The 19793-nt window shown below is 32.6% G+C and overlaps 1 pseudogene; it reads right to left on the bottom strand.

The window, feature by feature from the left end:
• LOC100027892 (thioredoxin domain-containing protein 15-like) overlaps positions 1-19295 on the bottom strand; it is a 74928-nt pseudogene extending 55633 nt beyond the window's left edge.
• Positions 19296-19793: the final 498 nt, after the last annotated feature.

Below are 19793 nucleotides of genomic sequence, written 5' to 3'. Positions count from 1 at the left end.
ATATATATAAATACATAAAGGAATAAGTGAAATTTATACAAATCCAAGTCATTTCTCAATTGATAAATGGTCAAAGGATATGAATAGGCAGTTTTCAGATGAATAAGTCAAAGGTATCAATAAGCACTTAAAAATATTCTAAAGTCCTCTTGATAATAGAATTATAAATTAAAACAACTTTGTGATACCACCTCATACCTATAAGATTGGCCAATATGCCAGTAATGTAAAATGATAAAGGTTGGAGGGGATGTGGTAAATTGGGAACACAAAAGCATTTGCTGGTGGAATTGTAAACTGATCCATTGCTGGAGGGCAATTTGGAATTATGCTCAATAGGCTATGAAACAATGCCTACTCTTTGATACAGTAATACTGCTATTAGGTCTGTAAACCAAAGACTTAAATAAAGGGGGAAAAGACCTGCTTATAAAAAAAATATATTTATAGTTGCTCTTTTTGAGGTGGCAAAGAATTAGAAACTAAAAGGATGTCATAGATTTGGGGAATGGCTGAACAAATTGTTATATATAATGGTGATGGAGTAGTATTGTGATGTAAGGAATCGTTAAGAGGATGATTTCAGAAAGAGTTGGAAAGACCTACATGAATTGATGCAGAATGAAATAAGGAGAGCCAGAAAAATATTGTACACAGTAACAACAATCTTGTGGAATGATCAAATATGTTAGACTTGGTGAATTACTGTGATACAATGATCCAGAACTATTCTGAGGGACTTATAAAAAAGAAAAAAAAAGAACTATTGAAGTATGAATGCAGATTTGATTCCTCATTTGTTTATTTAGTAATATATTTTGAAAAATTTTAAAGATTACTTACAAAACTGCAAAATGTGGAAATATATTTTGCATCATAATAAATCTATAATTCATATTGAATTGTTTGACGTCTCTGGGAAAGTGCAAGGAAGAAGAGAGGGAGAGAATTTTGATCATATATCTTTGGAAAATATGAAAATTTGGCTTTAAAAATAAAACTGTTAAAAAACACTGGTTCAAGAGGAACATTCTAGAATTTTTGGTTCATCATGAGTTTGATACTGTGGTATAGACCAATATACTCCTATCATATTGCCTCCCTCCCAACTAAAATGTATCAAGGGTCAATATTTCTATTTTCTCATTAGTTTTTAATACACAAACTGGAGCTTCAGGAAATTATTTACAAGGAGGAAAACCAAATGAGCATACAGGATGAGCTACAGATACCCAAACTGTACTTGATACCATGAGAATACTTCATATACCACTCTAATTTAGAATAATGTATTGACTATGCTTTCTTCTCACAGACCTGTGGTCTAAATAATGCTTTACTTCATATTATATGACAAAAGTTCCATTTTGCTCATATTTCTAACCAGTAATTATTTATGAATGACCTACTAGGTTCAAGGCAAATGTTAAAGTCCTTATCTTAATATTATATTAATGTTATCTTAATTGAACTTCATGATGACCCACAGATTAAATAAAATTGATATTTTTGTTGTCCTTTTACAGATAGGACTCAGAACTAGTGTTTGAGCTAGGATTAGAATTCAGTTGGTTATTTTCATACATTAGTGGACTGTCCACTACACTACTATAAGAATGCACTAAAATATTTATCTCCTACTTCCCTTCAAAAATGATATTATGAGATATAGACACATATAAGGAATAATGTAATATCTTAGCTCAGAAAATCCTATGTTATAATTAAGAATAAGAAATTTAGAAGTAAAAGGGATGTTAGAGGTGAATGAATCTTATTTTATAAATGAGAAAAATTGAGCACAGTGACTTGTCTACCCAGCATTTATTTGAGGTAAAAAGGAGGGAGGGCAAGAAGGAAGGAAGGCGGGAAGGATGGAAGAAATATTTGGGTCCTGCTCTATAAACACTTTACTTCACCAATAAAACAAACAACTCTTTAAAGAAAATGCTACAATAGAAAAACTAAAGACATGGAAATAATCATGGAGCTAAATTAAATTTTAGGCCACTTACATTTTAAAAAGACAATAAGTTACTTCTCCAAGTTTGAATGAAACACTGTCTGTTTGAAGAGACTCTAATTGAAAAAAAAAAAGGTCTCTTTAATGTCTGCAACAGCTGTGTAAGCTTCAGATTGCTCAATGCTATGATTGTAATTCATTAAAAATAAACTTTCCATTCCAAGGTTTTGAAGATCAAGTACAGTCTAAGAAAACAGACCACCTACTAGTAGAAAAGTGTTAAAACAGTGGTGGTTAGAACTACTTTTATCCTCCCAACACTGAATTTCATTCCCGTGTGTGGGTGGGGTGCCACTGTAATAGCAGAGAATAAATTCTTGCCTTATATTTTGAAAGCAAAAGAATAAGTAACCATGCCCATTATTTTTCCATACTCTTTATTGAATATTGTGAAAACATGGAGGAACAATACTTATTTGTTCATGTTAATGCACATAAAATGATGGTTTTAAGTAAGGTTAATCATATAAAGATGAAACTACATTCCATAAAACTGAAAATGACCCTGTTAGACACCAATTGTGGGAAATCTTCATAATGCTAATAGCTAATTAAATCATTAGATTATTTCTTGAAACTACATCTTTAGAAAGTATCTCTATTAGTTATACTTAATTATAACTTTCCTAATTGATGAGGTGTAGAGTCCTTGGAACAATTGCAGTGGAGATAGAAGTTCTAAATTTGAATCTTGCTTCTATTTACTACTATGTAACTTTGAACAAGTTATTAGTTATCAAGAAAATAATTTACATTGAAGTAAAATAGAGAGAAAGCCCTAGATCAATGGTTTTTAAGTTAGAGTCCACAGACTCCCAATAGGTTTATTTATAGATTTCAATAGGTCCATGAATTTGGAATGAGATGAAATACATATTTATTTTCACTAATATCTAATTGAAAAGTCCTTTTTTCTTTTTTTCCTCTTTGATTTCCCCCTCCATCTCTGAATTTTCCCTACCATTTCAACTGTATCAACATGGAAATATATTCTGTTCCTGTGGCTTCTTTAGTATGAATGTCCACCACCTTGTTTCTGGACTTCTCACAGTAGGAGCATACTATGTCCCCTCTGATCTCTTCCTCTGACTGGTTGCATTCTATTTGTGTTAGAGTAGTCAGTAAATATATTACATTGGATATTTAATCTTATTTGGATCTCAGAATGGTGAGAATGGCAAGCATTTCAGACTGTATCTAGTACTATGAATACAAGCAGAGAGATATGAACTCATAAGTCATGTTCTTAGGCAGTGATGGCAAACCTTTTATAGATTGAGTGCCTAAACTGCAACCCTCATGCTGCATGTGATCTCTCTACCTTACCCCAGACAGTGGAGGGAGGAAGTGCTCCCACTATGTTGCTGGCCAGAGGGGCAGGTCTCATTAGAAATATTCTCAGGCATGGGTGTAAGGGAGCAGCCCCCTCTGGAATGCTTCAGCATGCATACCAGACATTCACCAACAGTTCTGAGGGAATTTATTGAACCTTTCTAACTATCATAGAAAACTGTTACAAATGAAACAAAAATTCTGTGAAATGAATTTTCAGGGGTGGATAAGATCTTGGTTATGGATTATGCTTACAAAAACAAGCCTGTGTAGTTTAGGTTTTACATGCAGAATTAGTGGGCTATTATAGCATGGGGGCATTGTTTTGTGGCTAAAAGTGAAGAAGAATAGACATTTTTAGCCCTTTATCTCCCATTCATCTCCAAGGAGAAAAACTATATATATATATATATATATATATATATATATATATACTCTCAGCAGGAAATATTTTTCTTGATGAATAGACATTTTATAACTTGAATCTTAAAATTATATCCCCTAGATTAATGATATTTAAGGGACCAATTAAATAAAATTGTAATTCCTATCTCTAAGCATAGCAGAGTTAGTAAGATTCTGTTATGCTCAAAGATAGGAACTACAGTACAAGAAAGGACCAGCTATTATTATATTCAAGACTAGACTTATTTCCCACCAAATCCCAGTTCTTTAATGAACACAAATTAATAAGTAACAAAGAAGTATTTTTTTTATTCAAGTTCATACCAAAATTAAATTAGAGGCATATGTATATGTAGAGTGATATATAGTAGACAATACAGAATGAAGAAACTCTTCTATCAGGGTTGGCATTATCTCTTTTATATCTCAAAACTGGAAGCCAGAAGCATTTAAAGTAATTTAAGATAATGAAAATGAAGAGAGACTGAAGAGACCAGAGCTCATCTTCCTTTTCCTCTCACCAACTTGGCACCTTGGGTCTATGATGAAATCAGCCATGATGGAAAATGATATCATTAAAAAAGGAAACTTCATTTGTTGAGTAAGGAAGAACATCGAGTCCTAAATTCTGTTATACCCACTGAATATCTCATGATGATCCTTAAGTATCTCAGCTCTTTAATGTACACCCAGCAGCAGTGAATATAAAATGGAGAGAGATGAAAAGAACTGGAATACATTTTGCTTCATGAAGCAGATCAGGAAAAATCTCATCAAGGAAAATAGAGTAACAAACCATTGATGCTTCTTCATCCATATGTACACATTCCAAAAAAAATGTAATGGTTTAATCATAGATCACCTTGAAAAATGACCAACTGCCATTTGAGAATTCTGCCTCATAGATCAAAATAGGGAACAATGTAAGGGTTACTTTGGTAGTTCCATGTACTAAGCTTCATTTCACTAACTGGAATACACATACACATTCATATGAATATATGTGTGTGTACATTATGTATGTGTATATTTATATGTGCATATACTACAAATAGGTTCTACAAGTCTTTTTAGGATTGTTGGTTTAGTTTAAATACAAGAAATGTCAACACAAGACACCATTCAAAAATACATTAAAGTGTCAAAAATGAGATTTAATTGATACACATACAAAAGTCAGTGTTGAATACAATTACATTATTTCATTATTTTATGACTCTAAAATTCATACTAACTTGTCAGTGTATCTAGAATCAATATTCTGATTCTTATATTTTAAATAATTAATACATAAAAGCGAGGCACATTGGTAGAATGGATAGTTCGTCTCAAAGCCAGAAAGACCTGGAATCAAACTCTAGTTGTGCAGGGCAGCTGGGTGGCTCAGTGAATTGAGAGCCAGGCTTAGAGACAGGTGGTCCTAGGTTAAAATCTGCTCTCAGTCACTTCCTAGCTGTGTGACCCTGGGCAAGTCACTTGACCCCCATTGCTTAGCCCTTACCACTCTTCTGCCTTGGAAACAATACACAGTATTGACTCCAAGATGAAAGGTAAGGGTTTAAAAAAAAAAAAAAGCTCCAGTTGTGGCTTATGGCTCTTGGCAAATCACTTAGCTCTCCCTACTCTAAGAAGTTCTATAAGACAATAAATTGTGAAGAAAATACTAAACAATTCATAGGAGTGTCTTCATTAGGGTGGTCATCATTAAGGAATTTGTAGGTCCCTATGCTTAATTAATAAGTACTGGTTATCTATAAAATAGAGTATATCCACAATGACTTTACTCACCAGCAGTATAAAAATTGTAAATCATTTAAACTGCTTAGATTTTATAAAGTGCATGGAAAATCATGAGTCATAGAATAAATGGTTGAAAATTATAAGCTAATGGGAATAGTGTTCATAAAATTAACATATGCTACAAGCAGATCATTTAGTAATCATACACCTGTTTTCATTTGGTATTTAATCATTTTTGAATACTATTTATTGACTCATATGTCAATTTTACATAGACATTTTTTCTTACCCAGAAAATATGTTGTGATATATAAAAAGTAAGAGCAATATTTATTAGAGTGACACACCTTGCAAATAGTTTGTTATATATAAATCAATTGGGAAGTGTCCTTTACTTTTCATGTACACATGTGAAAATATAAGTGAACTTAATATTTAGTTTACACCTACAATTGCAATTCTTATAAACTGACAAATAGATCTCAGCTAACTTTTATATAATATGTACATATACATATGCATACATATATACACAAGTACTGGATAAATAAGGAAAAGAAACTTTTTTTATCCATCATTTAGATAAAATCTCCAGAAGTTTCTAATCCAATGGTTCATAATGGCTTGGAAACTGAGTTTTTGAGGATGTACCATTAGACCATATTTGAACTATGGAAGTATCCACCCTATCTGAATTATTTTAAATATAATCCTAAAAACAGAATGAGCATTTGCTTTAATAAAGGTAGCCTAGGTTAAATAGTGAAAGGTTCATCACTGGTAATAGACTGGCCAATTGGAGAAAGTACCTTTGCTATGAAAATTTCAAAAAGGACACTAGGAAGACAATTGAACTTATACCCCAGAGTTTCAGGGAATGAGGCAGTAGAAAATTCTCTAAAACTTTAAAAATATTCTCCAAATTTTACTGTATAATCTTTAATGCTTCTTTCCAAAAAGGAGTAGATAAGATAGAATATATGCCAGAAAACCCAAATTAGTAGTAAGAAATTAGACAACAAATGTTATTACCTTATACAAAAGCCTCAGATCTACAACACAAATACATACACACATTTATATGTATGTGTCTGTGTATTAGAGTGACAAGGCATGGTGAACACAGTAAAATATCTTTCAAAAACTTGACAAGAGAAATTTGACGGTTACTGATGTGGGTGTCATTTCTAAATCAACCAACTTTTAAATAAATTATAAATAAGTCATCTTACAGAAAATGATGAACTATAAGGCATTTATAATTTGTATACCTTAAAGTATTATTTTATTTATTGAGGGGAATTGATGTTGACATAAACATCAGTTAAAAAAGAAGGAAAGAAGGAAAGGAGAGAAATAAAATACATTTCTTCATATTATCCTTTAATTCTTAAATTGAGTAATTTTCTAAGTTCTATACCTTATATGATTATTTATGGTCTAATTTGGAACTTTATCTTGATATACAGTTTTAATTTGCATTGAAAATTAATTAGCTTTTTTGATAAGACTTCAAAAGCTTTGATATCTCCTGAGAGTGTATTCTAATAGGCTGCCATCTACCACATAGAACCAACACAGCCACAATGGCCATGAAGTTGGGACACTTGGGTGGACTTTCAGTAACTGTATCTGGAGACGAGGCCTATAATGACTTAAATATTGAGGGGAGAATGATTTGCTCTCTTTTTGAGTTCAAAGAGAAATACTTTTCTCCTTGTTTTGAGACCAATGGATAATGCCTCATTCCCATCCAGATGAACAAGGAGGTCAAGTCCCCAAGGAGAAAATAAGATTCAGTCAGTGGAGCAATCATTGATAGTCCCTGAATTGCATTATTATCTCCCACTTTCAAGGTGATGGTCAGAAATATCACTTCCCTTTTCTCAGGGATGACTTAAACCCCATGCACTTAAATCCCTCAGATTCTATCCTTTTGTCTCTCCCTTATCCTCAATTAAGTTTCACATTTGCTGTGGTAACTGACTCTGACTATCTGCTGGTACTGTTAAGTATTAATGTGTCACTAATAAAGTCTGTAGTAGTGACTCTTGGACTTGTCCCTTCTTGCCAGAATCCAATGAATGGACAACAAATTTCTCAAGTCTACATCACAGGACTTTCCCTTAATCTATAAGCCACTAACTAGAATTATGCCTGTGTCCTTACTGCTATACTTCTAGATGGATAAATAAAGTCTGGCAGTCTCACTGCTTCTTTACATACATTCTGGAGTGGGAAAAAGATTCAAAGCCCTGAATCACATGTGTAACTAATAAGACCCCCTATAATACTGCTTTCTAGCTCAGGAATTTTCATGCCAGATAGAGATCAATTACCAGGAAGCCTCACCACAATGATTCAGGAAGCTGATGCAAGGATTAGCTGATGAATTATGAGGTTCCAAAGGAGGGCTTCTTCTGTCCTCTTGGAGCCACAAATTGTAGTCCAAGGTTGGCTCTATAAATGTTGGCAGCCACACTGATATACTCATGAGCCAGGAGCTATGATTCAGCATTTGAAAGCAATGTGAGGGGATTTCAAAATCATACCTTTTCAAGAAGAACCTCCTTTTCCCCTTTTGATCTATGAATGGTGACCAAGACTGTGATTGGGGCCTCAGCTATTGCTATTAAGATTAGAGTTTAAAACATATTGGCAATCACTGCCTCCTATCATTAAGGCATTCTCTAGTTCACAAAAACTATATCAGTAGTACTGATATTACCAAAATGGTGAACAGGGGACAGGGAAGGAATTGAAAGGACATTAGCAACTTTGTGTACTGAATTTTCAACTTGAGAAAAGTTCACATACTCTCAGGGTAGCTTGCTAAAGAAATATCACAATAATAATTATAATAATAGTAATAATAATAAAATAATAAGATAAAATAGAAATTGAAAGAATCCATTGCCCACCTCATACAATAAATCCCCAAATGACAACTCCTAGTAATCTTATAGCCAATTTCAAGAAATCCCATGTCAAAGAGGAAATACTGGAAACAGCTAGAAAGAAGAAATTCATGTGTCATGGAGTCCCAGTCAGGATTACACAGGATCTGCTACTTCCACACTGAAGAAACAGAAAGCTTAAAATATGATATTCTGGAAGACAAGGGAACTGGGTTAGCAACCAAGAATCACATATCCATCAAAACTGACTATTCTTTCAAGGGAAAGAAAGACCATTTAATAAAATAGAAGATTTTCAAGAATTCCTGAAGAAAATACCAGACTGAAACAGAAAATTTGATGTCCAAATATAGAGTTCAAGAGAAGCATAAAAAGTATACGAGAAAGAGGAAAAAAATTAAGAGCCTCAATCAGGTTGTTTATTTTTTATGTGAAAAGATGATATTTGTAATTTAAAAATTGCTCTCATTATTATACTAGTAAGAAGAAGCATACCTACACAGAGGGTTTCATAGTCTAGCTGTTTAACATGATATGCAAAAAAAAATCAAAGTTTGAAAAAGAGGATTGTACTAAGAGAAATGGGAAGAGAGAAATAATTCATATGCTGTTTAAAAGAAACACATCTGAGGCAGGTAGACACACATAAGAGTAAAGGTAAAGAGTTGGTGCAGAATTTATCTGGTTTCAACTGAGATGAAAAAATACAAAAGTAGCAATCATGAACTCAGACAAATCTAAAGTAAAAAGAGATCTGATTAAAAGAAATATGGAAGGTAATTACATCCTGATAAGAGATAGCATAGACAATGAAGTTATGTCAGTACTTAAATGTACATCAAATGGTAGAGCTTCTAGGTTTTTAAAGGAGAAACTAAAGGAGCTTAAGGAGGAAGTAGTTTTCTTGTTCACTGTCTCAAATTTATCCTACAAATAGTTTGAATGTTCATAGTTGTTCTCAGGTTGCCTCCTGTTCCTTCAGAGTCCAGACCATCTTTTTTTTTTTCTTTCCATGGCTAAAAGTTAGGAAAATGTCTAAGACAAAGTGTATACTTACTCATAAATCCCCTTCTCTTGGGCAATAATCATCACTGTTTTAAAGTATTATAATAAGTTCTTGGTGGATCTACCTACCTAAAGCCTCTATCTACTCCAATCCATCCTCCATTCAGCCACCAAAATAATTTTGTAAATATATCTTTGACCATATTACCTTTTGAACTGATCTCAAACTACAATAACTCTGTTTCTTCTAGGACCAAATATAATATCTTTGGGCATTCAAAACTTGTCATAAAGAAATACTTTTCTAACATTTTAATCTTTTCATACCTTACTTTATAATGTGAAGATTGGATTTAGCTCTCCCCTGATTGTAACAATGAAGGTGCTTAGCTCTTCCTTTATTGGGAAGATTGAATTGTAATACACAATCTATTTTTAGATTTTAATCCCCAAAAGGTTGTAACTCAGTATTTGAAGTATATCTACCTCTTTTAACTACAAAAAGGTGTTAACTAACTTCAAAAGGTGTTAAGTAACTGAAAATGGTATAATCTAACCAAAGGTGTGAACTAAAGAGTGGGCAGTCCTGTCTGCTGTGATTAGTAGACAAGAAATTTAGGGGAGATGACACAAGAGAAAAAGATCATTAAAAAGAGGACCAGAGGCCAGAAGAAGATATATTTGATTAGATTAGAGATCAAAGAGCTCTCTGACTTGGAGGAGAGACTGGAAGACAGACACTTGAGGAGCGACTGGAAGACAGACAACCAGACTTCTTTCCATTTAGACAGTCACCCTTTGTGAGTGAAAGGCTGACTTAGTGACCCTGCCTGTCTTGGAGACCTCCAAGAAAGGCCCATCATCTTGAGACTCTTTTCCCTCATTAAGGCTTTAGTATTTCTACTTGGCTCAGAGGAAGTTGGAGTTTCCTCTCTCTCTCACACACTCCTTAATATCTTCCCTCTATTGTAAATAAGCAACCCTAAATTCCATTTACTTTAGTAATTCATTTTGGGATTTAGAAATTAAATACTTCATGACCACCTATATAAATATTCAGAGTCCAACCGCAATTAAAATTTAACAGTAAACATGTGCTTTTTCACTCATCCAGAGAGAGAGAGGGGACTAACTTGCTTCTTTTTTTTACTTTAATTATTGTTTTTCAGGATTATATTTTGGTAAAATTGTTAATAATGTTTTCCTGATATTTTGTGATATGTTTTCTCTCTTCCTCCAATCCATCCTGCCTCACAAGACAAGCAGGTAATATGGGTTGTACACTTTTATCATACAATACATATTTCCATGTTCATCATGTTATGAAAGAAGACAAACCTCACTTACACTAGAGAAAAATTAATGGAGGAAATAAAATGAAGAATAATATACTTCACTCTGCATTCAGACTCCATCAGTTCACTCCCAAGTGCTTTATTCTTTCATTATCAGTCTTTTGGATTTGTCCTGGATCCTTGAATTAATGATAATAATTATCATTTAGAGGTGATTATTGAATTTTATTGTTCTTAGTCTGTAACATTCCCTTAATTGTTTTACTTCATTTTGAAGCACTTCATATAAGTCTTTCCAGGATTTTTTCTTATCGTTTCATTTTGGTCATCATTTCTTATGGTACAATAGTATTTCATTTCAACAATATATTACAATAATATATTAGCCATTCCCCAAATTGGTCAACATTCCTTCAGTTTCCAGTTCTTTGCCACTACAAAAAGAGATTTTATAAATATTTATTTTATGTTAGAAATTCCTTGTCTCCTATTTTTGATGTTATTAGCATACAGACCACATATTTAGTGATATTACTAAGTGAAAGGGTTTGAACAGTTTGAGGGCCCATTAGGCATGATTCCCTATTATTCTCCAGAATGAATGTATTAGGCCACAGCTCTTACAGCAGGGTATTAGGGTCCCAATTTTCCACATCCCTTCTAACATATATCATTTATCATAATTGTTTTAATTTGTATTTCTCTAATTTATAGTGATTTGGATTTTTATATAATTAAATATATTTTTAATTTATTCACCTAATTGCCTGTTCATATCCTTTGTACATTTGTTAGTTGAGAAATGTTTTGTATTCAATTCTCTATATACTGAAAAATAAGGCCCTTTTTGGAGACACTTCTTATAATTTTCCCAGTCTTTTGTTTGTTTTTTAATTTTGGTTGCATTGATTTTGTTTATGAAAACCCTTTTTTATTTAATACATTCATTATTTGTTTTATATCTCATAATATTCTCTATGTATATTTGGAAATAAATTTTGGATAACCAAAGATCTGAAAGGTAAATTTTTCTATGATTTTCTGTTGTATTTAATGGTATTACTCTTTATTTCCTATTCTGATATCCATTTTGACTTTTCCTTAGTAAATTGAATGAGATGTTGCTCTGTGCTCTTCTGACATTCATTCTATTTACCAGTGTTCCTAATTGTATTTATAAATAGAGAATTCTTCCAAAATCTTGGATCTTTATGTCAAAACCTAGGTTTCTGTAGTTATCAAATACAGTGTGTGAAGTATCTAATCTATACCATTATTCTAATAGTCTGTTTCTTAGTCAGTACCAGATTGTTTTCATGGTTGCCAATTTATGATGAAATTTGAGATCATATGCTCTTCAGTCCAATGACACTGATAATCTTGATGTTCTATGCACAAGCAACTTCATTTCTCATCTGTGCCCTATGAATGGAATGCTGTCCTCTTCTGATTATGCCCTATGTTTGGAATGTTGTCCCTCACATCTCTAATTACTGGCTTATCTGGTTTCCTTTAAGTCACAAATATAGCTCATCTTCTAATTGTTGCTTTTTCCAATATTTCTAAATTATGGTGCTTTCTCTCATTAATTTATATCATATTTATCCTTTTTACATATATATTGGCTTATTGTATCTACCATTAGATTGTAAACTCCTTGACGGCAAGGAAAATATTTTCTATTTCTTTCTTTCTTTCTTTCTTTCTTTCTTTCTTTCTTTCTTTCTTTCTTTCTTTCTTTCTTTCTTTCTTTCTTTCTTTCTTCCTTTCTTCCTTTCTTCCTTTCTTCCTTTCTTCCTTTCTTCCTTTCTTCCTTTCTTCCTTTCTTCCTTTCTTCCTTTCTTCCTTTCTTCCTTTCTTTCTTTCTTTCTTTCTTTCTTTCTTTCTTTCTTTCTTTCTTTCTTTCTTTCTTCCTTTCTTGTATTCTAAGCACTTACCACATCCACAATGCTTGGCAAAAGTAGGTACTTAGGAAATGCTTACTAACATACACACACATTTATACATACATACACAAAATATAGAAATACATATAAGGCTATGCACATATGCATATATAACTCAAATATTATATGATTACATTACTATTTCTATTTACCTATAACATAAGCACATGTATTATTTACATGTATAAGTTGTGTTACATGTGTACTTTGATATATTCCATGTCATAGATTCACTTATGAATGTTTGGATGAATGCATGCTGATTTTGCAGACTCTAGGCCATTCTAGGACTCATGAGAGAGACTAGATGGTACAATGGCTAGAAATCTGAGCATAAATTTGGAAGACGTGTTAAAATCTCTCATGAAAACACTTTCTATCAATGTGAACTAGGACAAGTCTTTTAAACTGTTTCTTCAGCGATTAAATGAGGACAATACTAGTACTTACCTTTTGGTAGTACTATGAGGATCAAATGAAAAAATTTATGATATTGCTTAACAATTAGGGAATATATATTTATATATGTACATGTATAAACACATTATATATACACATATATACAAATTATTAATGCTTATGATAATGAGGATGATGATGGTTATAGTTGTGTTGATGATAACCTGTAATATTTTTTCTGAAAGGTTGTTTCATTCTCCATCTCAAATCTAAACCTCTTTTTTCCATACCTCATATTTCTTAGACTACAGTGATTTTTAAACACATTTGATCTTACATAGGACTAAAAAATTATGTACTTATGAAATAATGCATAGGTTTTTATAACTAAGAACAAATCACATATCCTCAAAGTTGTGACAACATAAGATAGAACAGGGAGTTTGGTAAGAGTAGTCTCAGATCTTCATTTGTTGAGACCTTTAAGGTTGCAAAAACCATGTGTTTTTCTTGCCAGTAGAAGCATGAAAGACTCAGACTATGGGGATTTACTTTTAGTTGGATTTTAATTGAAATGTGGGAATGTTGTTGTGATCTAATCTTTTTGACTGCCATTGTAAATGCAGAGGCATAAATTTTTCTACACAAATTTAACCATGAATCTATAAAGTTTAACCTTATTATCAATTAATTTATATCAATTAAATTACATTTTATATTCCAGAAATGTCTTGTTGCATTCTAACCCTGAGCCAGGATCACTTCATTAGACTGAACTAGGCTCATCCCAGAATTGGTAAGGTAATAAACAAAAATTTTGAGGGTAAATATATCATTTTTTTTTCAATCTAAAATTCAACTTTCATAGACTAATATATTGTTTAATAATGGACTCACTGACAAGCCAAGAATTTTGATTCAAAACTAGTATTTTTTAAAAAGCCAATAAAACTTTGACATTGTGAAATTTGAGCTATTTTTATTTTAATAGCTAAAATTGTTTATGATAAAATCTACTCAGAGAAAATAGGCTGTGGAAGAAACAGCAATTCATCAATATAGAAATGTAGGCTACAAAATAGAGCTGGGTGACCTTCCTTTGAGATAAGAAAAATGTATTCTAACATTGCTCTCTATATGGTTTATATTTTAAAGGTGTTGTAAGCATAAAGTAAACATCTACTGCAATAAGAAGACCACAATAAACCATCTGCTGGTTTAGACAAACTCCAAAATGTTTTCAATTACTTTAAAGATTATAGTGATACTATCAAGACAACATTCCTTTATGTGCTTTTAAATTTAAAGTGTGAATCTATATTAGACCTTTTAAGAAGGTGTGTGTAGGTATGGAAATATAATACCAAAATTAAATAGCAATGAGGAATTATATTTCTGACAAATTTGGGAAAAATTATATCCAAAGCATAAATAATGAAATTAACTCATATTTCAATAGCACTTTTGAATGGCCAATGAGACTATCTTCATGCTAACAATACACATGTAACTGTGTGCTCATTAATGAGAAAATTAATGCAATGATTTTACAAACCTTAAAAAATTGATGTTAGCAATAATGATTATTACATAAAATAAAAAGTGTCATGTAATATGGAATATTTAATGGAATAATTAAAAATAATGTACAATATAAACTTGAAAAACATTAATTCATACTTTTTATATAGTTCCATGATTTGGTCAAATCAATAAGAAACTTTATCAACATTCAGTGTAATGGCTTAGCCATTTCTGTTAGCTGTTACAGCTATATATCCTTGTTTCCAAGGTTATCATGTATTTGGGTTTTATCTATCATTTTTCCTTCTTTTCCGTGCACTGGAAATATTTTATTTTAGAAAGCATGTGCTAGCAAATGTTTTGCAACTGGTTCTCTGAAAGCTCATTACAAGTTTCTAAGTTTTATTTATATTATTTTAACACCTTTTTCATCAATTTATTGAATATAGACAATCAACAAAACATAAATGAGGCTCTTATTTGTTGTAATACCCTATGTCCAAAGTGTAAATTCTCATACTAAAAAATTAATGTGAATCTTTTTAATCTGTAATAATTCTATCTAGCAAACCCATTATTGGGGAGTCAAAAACAATCTATTTACTCACACATTCACAAAAATGCTTAGAAACTATTTCCAATAGTGAGATGTGTGACATTGAACCTTCTCAGGTAATTGTAATATGCAAGATACATAGAGCTTTATTTTATATTTATTTTGAGGAAAGGATCTTTTTTCCTATATTTTCTAATGTTTTCAAGAGGAATGGGTGTTGTATTTTGTCAAAGGCTTTTTTCTGCATCAATTGAGATAATTGTGTTTGGTTATTATTGTTAGTTTGGTTGCTTATATGGTCAATTATGTGAATGGTTTTCCTAATATTAACCATCCTTGCATTCCTGGTATAAATCCCACCTGGTTCTAGGGAATAAGCCATGTGATATCTTGCTCTACCCTTTTAGCTAGTATTTTACTTGATATTTTTTGCATCTAAATTCATTAAGGATATTGGTCAATAGTTGTCCTACTCAGTTTTTGGTCTTCTTGTCTTGGGAATCAGTACCATATTTGCATCATAAAAAGAATTTGGTAAGACTTATTTTTTTGCCTATTTTGCCAAAACCTTTGTAGAGTATTGGTATTAATTGATCTTCAAATGTTTGAAAGAATTCCCTTGTGAATTCATCTGTCCCTGGTGATTTTTTCTTAGGGAGTTCCTTGATGGCTTATCTGATTTCTTTTTCAGAGATGAGACTATTTAAGTATTCTATTTCCTCTTTTATTAATCTAGGCAATTTATATTTTTGTATATATTTGTCAATTTTACCTATATTGCCACATTTATTATCATATAATTGGACTAAATAGCTCATAATAATTGCCTTAATTTCCTTTTCATTAGAGCTGAGATCATACTTTTCATTCATGATACTGTTAATTTGGTTCTCTTCTTTCTTTTTTATTAAATTAACCAATTTTTATCTATTTTATTTGTTTTTTTTTCAAAATACCAGTTCCTAGTCTTATTTATTAGTTCAATAGTTTTTTTACTTTCAATTGTATTATTTTCTCTTTTTATTTCTATAATTTCCAATATAGTCTTTATTTGAGGGTATTTAATTTGTTCTTTTTCTAGTTTTTTTTTTTTATTTCCATGCCCAATTCATTAATTTCCTCTTTCTCTTTTTTGTTAATATGTGCACTCAGGTATATAAATTTTCCCTGGTGTACTGCTTTTACTCTATCCCATAAATGTTGATATACTGTTACCACAATGTCATTCTCTTCAATAAAATCCATAATTATTTCTATGGTTTGTTCTTTAATACACAAATTCTGGAAAATAAGATAATTTGACTTCAAATTAATTTTAATTTATCTCTCCATGTACCCTTATTTATTATGATTTTAATCACATTATAATCTGAAAAAGTTAAATTTATTATTTTTGCTTTTCTGCATTTGTTTGCAATGTTTTATGCCCTATTATATGGTCAATCTTTGTAAATTAACCATGCACTGCTGAAAAAAAGGTATATTCCTTTTTAGCCCTATTTACTCATCTCCATATATCTATTAACTCTATTTTTTCTAAGATTTCATTCACAAGTCTTCTTTCTTATTTATTTTTTGGTTTTATCAATCTAGATCTGATAGATGGAGTTTGATGTCTCCATCTATTAGAGTTTTACTATCTACTTCTTTCTTAAGCTCTAATAATTTCTCCTTTGACATTTTTGATGCTATACCACTTGTTATATACATATTGAGTACTGATATTTCTTCATTGTCTATACTGCCTATGTAATTACTTTCCTTATATCTATTTAATCAGATCTATTTTTATTTGGCTTTGTCAGATATCATTATTGCAACTGCTGCCTTCTTTTTTTTCAGTTGATGCCCAATAAATTCTGATCCAGGCCCAGTATGTGTCTAGCTGCCTCATATGTTTTTCTGTAGACAACACATGGTAGAATTTTGCTTCCTTTTTATGGATGAGTTCATGCCATTCACATTCAGAGTAATGATTGTCACTTGTGTATTTCCAATCATTTTTAACTTGCTCCTTTAGTTCTGCCCTTTCTTCTTTCACTATTTCTTTCTATACCAGTTTGTTTCTTTTAATCAGTTCCCTTTTCCCCACCCTTACTTACTTTCTGTCCCACTCCCTCCCTTCTTATTCCCCTCCTATTTCTCTTTAAGATATTTTGGTCATCAACCCCTGCCAACTTTTCTCACATTTTTAATACTTCCCCTCCAAAAACACTTCATTTTTTTATTCCCTTTCTACTTCTCTATAGGGTAAGATAGAATTCTTTACACCAATGAATATGGTTATTCTTCCCCCCTCTGAACTGATTACACTGAGAGTAAAGTTTAGTTATTACCTGTCACCACTCTCTTCTTTCCCATCTAATAATAATATCCCCCCTCAATGAGTCTCTAAGTGTGGTATAATTTCCCATATTTTATCTCTTCCTTCATGTTTCTCTTAGGACAATGCTTTTTTCCCTAATTTTTTAACATGTTATCCTAAACAGCTTAATACCACAGTCTTTGCCTATGTACTGTTCAATTGGAATCTGAACCCCAGAAGTACAATTTCCAACACCCAACTCTTTTCCTCACATTACCTGCTGATGTAGACAGGATATAAATTTTGTGTAGCCCAGCCTCTTGTCCTCTTTTCCAGGGATTGCATTCTGTGGAGGTGAGATAAGGCAATAGGCAGGAGAACGTGTTCATGTGGTTTTAATTTTGTTAGAAAATTAGTTTTTTAACTTCTATTTCCTTTTTTAGTCCTTTACTTCAAGTGATTACTATTAAACTTTATAAAATATAATTCTTGGAGTTTTGGACATTAATTTAATTTCTACATTTTTGATAAGTACTACAGAATCCTTAATTTTCTTTTTAAAAGTCTTTGAGTAAAGAATAGGGAGTAGATGAATTTTGAAAAGCCACATATGTCTCCTGACTTGACCTCTTTGCCCTCACCCTTCTGGGAACTCAAACTGCCACTGCTGTTGCTGCAGCCACCTGCTGTTGCTACTCCTGCTACTGCTATTACTGCTGCTGCTGTGAGCCTTCTGCTGTATCTCTTGAATACACAACCTGGGAGTCCTTGTGAACTGCTTTCGGGGTAGCTGTTCAAGTATACATCTCTTTCCCTAACATTGCGAACAGCTGTATGAATTGCTTACTGTGACCTGATAAAGCAGATATGTGTGTGTGTGTGTGTGTGTGTGTGTGTATGTGTGTGTGTTTAGGAATATTTAGCCTCTAACCTTCCTGAGAAACCCAGAATTTTGGAGGAAGTTAATAATTTCAGCTCAGTTTTTTTTTGTTTTTATTAGAAGATATTAATTATTGGGCTAATTTGAGAAAGTTTAACCTTATCTTACTGCTAGAAGTTTGCTCTCTTTTTAAGACCTTTCTTAAACCCCCATATGGGTTTCCTTTCCAGAGCCCCTCTCCAACTTTCCAGGGCTGGCAGAAATCCCTCAGGCCCCTCCTTTTTGGATTCCAAACAGGTTCCCCTCTCACTCTGTAGGTTCATCCTCTTGCCTCTCTTTCCATTTCTTTACAGTCTCTTTTTCCATCTGGGAAAGTTTGCCTTAATGAGATTATTTTCTTTTTGTATTACTTCCATTTCTTGTTCACACTTTTCTTCGCATTTTTCTTCCATCTTTCTTACTTGATTATTGAACCCTTTTTTGAGTTCCTTCAGAGTTTTTGACCAATTTTCATTTACAAGGGGGGGCGGTGGAGTTTGTATGTGTTTGTCTGTTTCTCAATCTTTTGTATTGCTTCTGCATTGTGCTCTTTTTCTCCACAGAAATTTTACAGGGGCAATAACTTTTTTATTGCTGTTCTTTACTCTGTTTGCTGGGATTCCTACGTGTTGATGGTCATTGCTATATTGGTTTCTACCTCACAGGGCTAAGCTTTAGGAGTACCTTCCCTTCCTTTTCAGAGGCCTGAGTGTGGTTCAGAGCATTTTGTCCTAGGGCTATCTTCCTAAACTCTGGCTGCTGTTGCTGTTACTGTTGCTGCTGCTACTGCTGCCACTCTGCTGCTGCTGCTTCTACAGCTCTGAGCCCCACCTCCTATTGCTTGTATTTTCAAGGGTGTATCTGTAATGTAGCAGGCTACACCATGTTTTGCCCTGAGGTTATCTTCCTTAGCCACTTCAGCCACCATGGCCACTGCTTCCTTAGCTGCTACTGCCACCACTGTCTCAGCCACAGGTTTTAAATTTTAAATTTCAAGGGATTTGGCTTGGCTTGTTCCTTTATTTGCTCAGGCAGTGTCTCAGGGTCTGGATGTTGCCTCAAGGAAGAACTCTATTGGAATGTGAAACTCCTTGGCATGGGAGGATCCTTCTCCTCCCTACTTAAGACTACTTTAGGACAAAAACCTTTTGCTAAACAATGGAAAGGGCTTTGACCTATGCTTAAGCATAGAACAGGAAGTTCTTTGAGTCATGATTGATTTTAGAATTGATACAATAGAGATACTTGGAATGACAGAACCAGGTCTTGGAACTTACAATCTCCACCCTACTCAGAGTAACAGGATTTAGGAAGGACTGCAACAAAGATCAAGACTTAATTATTTGAGAATATGACCTTCAACAGACATGTGCAAAGGAAACAGATCTCTGGGCGGTCCTGGGTTAAGCTAGAGCCACCATTGGCA

The sequence above is a fragment of the Monodelphis domestica genome, chromosome 2 (genome assembly GCF_027887165.1).
Source record: "Monodelphis domestica isolate mMonDom1 chromosome 2, mMonDom1.pri, whole genome shotgun sequence".
NCBI lineage: Eukaryota > Metazoa > Chordata > Mammalia > Didelphimorphia > Didelphidae > Monodelphis > Monodelphis domestica.
This window is presented reverse-complemented; position numbering and strand designations above follow the sequence as displayed.